Consider the following 7,089-nt stretch of genomic DNA (forward strand, 5'->3'; position numbering starts at 1 on the left):
TAGAATTATTTGGTTGAGAAAGAAGCTATTCCACCTAAGTAACGTGATGTAAATAGTAAGGAAAAATGAAAGTCAAAGAAAATGATTGTTGTTTATGAAAGTCATGTTTATATATGTGAACATATATTTAATTATGATAATACTTACTGCCTTTAGATGAATACTAAAGGTTATAATGTTGCCTTTTTGCCGCTGAGATTGTTATTTGTTGCAAATATGGATAAGTATACTAAACAAATGAGCAGGTTCACCCAGCCACACTGGTGACTGGTGTGGTGCAGAGCAAAATGCCTTCTTAGGTGAATACTGTTAATGTTTTAGACTGAGTGACCAGGTTCATCCGGCCCTAGTGTGGTGCGGAGTGAAATGTCACCTCAGGTGAATATTGTTAATCAGTTAATGTTTAGACTGAGTGACCAGGTTCATCCGGCCCTAGTGTGGTGCGGAGTGAAATGTCACCTCAGGTGAATATTGTTAATCAGTTAATGTTTAGACTGAGTGACCAGGTTCACCCGGCCCTAGTGTGGTGCGGAGTGAAATGTCACCTCAGGTGAATATTGTTAATGTTTAGACTGAGTGACCAGGTTCACCCGGCCCTAGTGTGGTGCGGAGTGAAATGTCACTTCAGGTGCATATTTTTAATGTTATAGACTGAGTGGCTAGGTTCGCACTGCCGCAAGTAGAGACTAATATGGTACGGAGTGGAATGTCACATCAGGTGAATGTTAATAATGTTTTAGACCGAGTGGGTAGGTTCACACGGCCGCATTGGAGGCTAATGTGGTACGGAGTGGAATGTCACATCGGGTGAATATTCTTAATATTCAAGACTGAGTGGGTAGGTTCACACGGCCGCAAGTAGAGACTAATGTGGTACGGAGTGAAATGTCACATCAGGCTATAATTTTTGATGTTAGGTATAGACTGACTGGGTAGGTTCACACGGCCACAAGTAGAGACTAATATGGTACGGAGTGGAATGTCACATCAGGGGAATGTTGATAATGTTCTAGACCGAGTGTGTAGGTTCACACGGCCGCATTGGAGGCTAATGTGGTACGGAGTGGAATGTCACATCGGGTGAATATTCTTAATATTCAAGACTGAGTGGGTAGGTTCACACGGCCGCAAGTAGAGACTAATGTGGTACGGAGTGAAATGTCACATCAGGCTATTATTTTGAATGTTATGGACTGAGTGGGTAGGTTCCCACGGCCGCAAGTAGAGACTAATGTGGTGCGTAGTGGAATGTCACATCAGGTGAATGTTAATAATGTTCTAGACCGAGTGGGTAGGTTCGCACGGCCGCATTGGAGGCTAATGTGGTACGGAGTGGAATGTCACATCGGGTGAATATTCTTAATGTTTAAGACTGAGTGGGTAGGTTCACACGGCCGCAAGTAGAGACTAATGTGGTACGGAGTGAAATGTCACATCAGGCTATTATTTTGAATGTTATGGACTGAGTGGGTAGGTTCCCACGGCCGCAAGTAGAGACTAATGTGGTGCGTAGTGGAATGTCACATCAGGTGAATGTTAATAATGTTCTAGACCGAGTGGGTAGGTTCACACGGCCGCATTAGAGACTGATGTGGTACGGAGTGGAATGTCACATCGGGTGAATATTCTTAATGTTTAAGACTGAGTGGGTAGGTTCACACGGCCGCAAGTAGAGACTAATGTGGTACGAAGTGAAATGTCACTTCAGGCTATTATTTTGAATGTTATGGACTGAGTGGGTAGGTTCCCACGGCCGCAAATAGAGCCTAATGTGGTGCGGAGTGAAATGTCACATCAGGTGAATATTTGTCGCATTAGAGACTAGTGTGGTAAAGGTTGCATGAAGGCATGTCACGTAATGTAAATAAGGCTAATGAAACAAATTCTTTACGAGACTTTAGACTAATCTGTGATAAGTAAAAATGTTAAAATAAGTTAATATTGAAATGTAATAAGAGTCGTGTGGTACATTGGACAAGAAGGTTGTGAAAAGTTAAATCCTAGAGTGAGTTTGAGGACAAACTCCTAGATTGTCAGGATGGCCGAATGTTAGATGTTGAGGATATCTCAAACGGTCTTTTAGTTTTATTTTTAAATATCTGACAAGTGACAGATGGTTTGCCGCGGTTTTGGACAATAATGACATTGACAGGGGATTAAGTTAAGACAGAGAGAAAAACGCAAGTTGTTGGATAAGAGATTTGTATTGCTTTAATTATAGAAAACTCAAAATAAATAATCTATTGTAAACTAATTTGGAGTTTTAGTGAGTGTCTTATAGTACAAAGGCGGACTTATCCCTATCAGCGGCGGCTGGTGATTCTATATTATGGGTGTTCACTATCACAGTAAAAAACTACACATTGAATTAACCGACACAAAATACGGTCATTGAACTCTCTTATAGAATTTCGCTATTACGAATATCTTGACGACCGATAGACGCTAACTGCAGTTCATTTTACAAATGGATTCTAGGTTGTGAATGTTGTTTTCAAATTTTATGGAAATATGTGCTAAATTGTTAACACATCGGTTTCGGTCCAAGCAAACTCACCGCACAGCCGTCGCCCGGCCCGCCCGCGCCCGCTCCAAACAAGACATATACTTAGGTACATACATGTACTTAGGTAGGTAACACGATAAACTAAAACACCTAGTTACTTTTATCACAGCGACATAACACAACCACGGTGTTTTTTCATATTGATCTTATTTAATGACATATAAGTTTTTGTTTTTGACGAACATTGTTACGAAAGTTCAAGGTTTTCCTTTTATATTGAACTCGAGTCGATTTTGTAAACTTTTTTCACATTCTCCCGTTAAATTCATTCATTTTAAACACCTCACAACAAACAAATTATGTGCACTTACTGCTTAAACTCTTGGTTAATTATTTATAATAAAAAAATGCCAAAATTCCATTCACGCGCGTACTTTAAAATTGACTACTAACTAAGGTCTGTTTACAAACAAGTGACAATATGGCGCACACAATGCGCGCGCATTCGACGAGAGGGCGCAAGGTCAAACGGGCTACGGAGCGCCGCTCCAATTTTACCTCTTTCTTCATAGAAAATCTTCTGTTTCACGTGCGGAACTGTAGCGAAACTTCTCTTTCGCTCTCATTGAATTTCCTATTGATTTTATGTACTAAATCTTTTTCATAGGAGCGCAATCCAAAGCGCTTCGCGCGTTACCTATGATTCCTATGAAATTATAGGAGTAGGCCGAGTAGTATAGGCCGTCTATAAACTTATAATGAATAAAGGTAATTATTTAATTGGTATTGACTTTTGTACGATAGATCTTAAAGAGTAATATATTAATCAGGCACTATAATTTTATGGGAGTGCACTGCACAAGCGCTCCTTAGAGGAAGCCGCGCCTGATCCCTATTCCTATTGTTTTTGTATTATGAGTATTACTATAGCTCCTTGGATTTTAAATTGGAATACATTATTTTTGTAGCAGTAGCTCAAAAACCCATCTCACCCCCCTTTCAAACCTTCTCTCCCCATTCATAACCCAACTCTCCCCGCGAACCCTACTCACCCCATTTTACGGTACCAAATTTTCATACTATTTACTGTTTCATACTGAAATTTCTATAGAACATACTATTTCAGAATACTAAACTGACATAGACCACTCCTGACAGTATCAAATAGCGACTGTTCAAACAGGCCTCAATGACAAGGCGGGACATCCTGTAATCATCGTGTGTGCATTTAGAGCACCTGTTAATATTAGAGCGGGCTTTGTGTGCGATAAAAAAAGATGTTGCGAGATGAAGTACGGTTGTTTTTATTATGGATGGTATAGAAAGGATGCCAGTCTCTTATGGCAGAATCGTTGCAAAAGTGACCGCTTTTAGCTTTAAATAATAGTTCCTAATCTCTCCGGTGGCGCTAGTTAGGCTCTGGGACATGAGTATAACATGAACCATATAAGGCAACAAATAACCCGACCAAATTACGTAGGTTGTTTTTGGTAGTATTTCGGTGTATGGTGGCGCCGCCTAATTACTGTTTTTTGATGGACTCTTTTCATACATAGAGATTTGGCTCCTTTATATAGTCTCAATGGTTTTTATTTTCTGTCTAGGTTCTATCACGTTCTATGGTTCACTAGCCTTTTTAGTAAACCATAGAGTTTATACATACTGTACCTTTAACAGGTTTCGGACAAGTTTTCAGAGATAATAAGGCGGTTTGTTTACAACAGAGGACCTACCGGGGAACACGAATCCGAAATTTCGCTACCTGCCTCTTTATCGCTCGTATATGCAAGAGTGACAGAGATGTTAGATAACGAAATTTGGTTTTTATTTGGTTTCGCGATAGACCCTCAGATTGTGGTAGTAGCGCAAAAAAAAAGGGTAAAAACGGGACCCTATTACTAAGACTCCGCTGTCCGTCTGTCACCAGGCTGTATCTCATGAACCGTGATAGCTAGACAAAGTGAAATTTTCACAGATGAGACAACAAATACTAAAAACAGAATAATATAAATATTTAAATGGGGCTCCCATACAACAAACGTGATTTTCTTGCTGTTTTTTTTCGTAATGGTACGCAATCCTTCGTGCGCGAGTCCGACTCGCACTTGGCCGATTTTTTTATTGCTCGTTATATGGCTGTGTCGTTTTCATTAGCGAAAAGTAAATCGATGCAACAATATTCGGGCAAATAAGACTGCTCTGATTGGACTACATTTATGCCGTCCTAAATAAACAATAACGTATACAGCGAACGCCTTTGCCGCTTCAACGCACAATGTGCTTTCAATTGTGACGATCAACACAATATCGAAGAAATCAGAGCTGTTTGACCTTTTAAAGACTGAAGGAAACAACCAGAGCCCATTTCCTTTGTTTGGTCGTTCAAACTTCTATTCACTGAGAAGGGGTCCACTGACTATCAGTCCGCCGGACGATATTGGCCTGTCAGTTAGAACAAAAATTTGACAGTTCTGAACAACTGGCAGGCCGATATATTCCGGCGGACTGATAGTCAGTGGGCCCCTTTAGTGATGTTATTATTACTATAGATAAGCCAAATCAAACAATGAAATTGTCGCAATCACAACCAATACCACGCGTCCAAAACGTCGTAAGCGCTTACGCGTTTAGATCGCGATTTTGAAACTTCGCTTGTATGGTTTGATATACAACATCAACTAATGGCGCAAAATACCGGTTATCTGTACCGATTCTATACGTTGATTAGTAATAATAGTGGTATGCACCTATTCAGGAAATTGGTAATTCTTATTCATTCGCCATTTTTTTTTTACAATTTTGGACTGGTTTTGATACGATCTTGACAATCTTCTTGGTGATTGGCGCGCATCTTACGCGCGACTTACTTCATCAATCAATCAATGTTTTTATTTGTTAAGCATAGGTACATAGGTGTATATGGGTTCATTTCGTATGTGATCATGAATTTCTAGGCATATCGTGAAACGTGAAAATCATTGTCCCGTTAATTAGGTGGACGGAGCTCTAATTCTGAACAGTTTGCCATCCTTACCTTTACCTATATTGGTTTAATATGTGCAATTTTCAACCAAAAGGGTACTTATTGCAGTAAGGCGCTATTTCCATATAGCTTCAATTAGAAATCAACCTTATCTACAAGCGACAATGTGGTACCTTTTGGGTTAAAAAGTCACATATGACTACCGTCAAAACATTACACAGAAACTTTACTATCGGGCGGATTTTCCGCCGACGTATAATAAATAAATAACTATTATAGGACATTCTTACACAGATTGACTAAGTCCCACGGTAAGCCCAAGGAGGCTTGTGTTATGGGTAAACAACGATATATATAATATATAAATACTTAAATACATAGAAAACACCCATGACTCAGGAACAAATATCTATGCTCGTCACACAAAGAAATTCCCTTACCGGGATTCGAACCCAGGACCATCGGTTTCACAGGCAGGGTCACTACCCACTAGGCCAGACCGGTCGCCATTCAACCATGCACAAATCAACGTGAGCAATCTTTTCTCAAGCAATCTGACTCAAGAGACCATCATGTTCTCGCTTGATTGTATTGTTTTAGTTAATTTTAGTTTTGGACACTTAGAGACCTTATACACCTCTAAGATTTTATTATATTTTATTTTAATTTATTTTATATGTAATAATACCTATATTTTTAATGATTCTGACAGGTAGAGACCTTTACATCTCTGTCAATTTAAATTTGTAATTTAGTTATTTATAGGTAGGCATACTTGTAGTCTTTAATGTAACATACGACCACAAATGTTGTATCTCACTGAATTAATTTACGTTATATATATTAATACAGCCCGGCAGCTTTAACATGTCATGCTCTCTTAAAAGTCTTTGCTTACGGTGGCGTCGTTGATCGGGTCGCCACTTTCCCGAATGAAGGTTGGGGAGACGATGGCTGAGATACGCGTCATACTCGTGAACGGGTGCTGTTTGTGGAGACCGGTCTGTTTAAGTTTACACGGGCTTCATGTTACGTCCTATGTAACTTTACTTTTGAGTGGCATTAACGTGAGACACTTTATTCGGTTCTTGTCTGTCTGATTTAATTTATTGTCTTATAATTACTTATATAACAATTCAAGTCTTGGAGACCCTTTACACCTCCAAGGATAATTTGATGATCTTTTTTTTTAATTTATTATACATATTTTATCTCTGACACCTAGAGACTTTTACATCTCTAAACAATTTTAGTAATTGTCTGTTGTTTGTATATTTTGTATTAGTTTTCATTTTTTTTGTGTATTCGACATTTAGAAAGGATATTTGTAATTGTTTTTTGTAAATTTTGGTTTTGTATTGCTTGTAAAAATTGACATGTAAAAGTGCCCCTGTGGCCTATTTGCTGAATAAATGTTTGATGTTTGATGTTTAGGTGGAAACAAAACAAGATCATAACCGTGACAAGATGTTAAATTTGAATCGGCTTCCAGGACGATAACAGATCTCGTAGACGCCGACGTACACAATATTTTTTAAAGCGACTGTATTGTTTCAGGTTAAAAAAAACGGACAAGTGCGAGTCGGACTCGCCCACCTAG

Source organism: Cydia strobilella, chromosome 11, assembly GCF_947568885.1.
Source record: "Cydia strobilella chromosome 11, ilCydStro3.1, whole genome shotgun sequence".
Taxonomy (NCBI): Eukaryota; Metazoa; Arthropoda; class Insecta; order Lepidoptera; family Tortricidae; genus Cydia; species Cydia strobilella.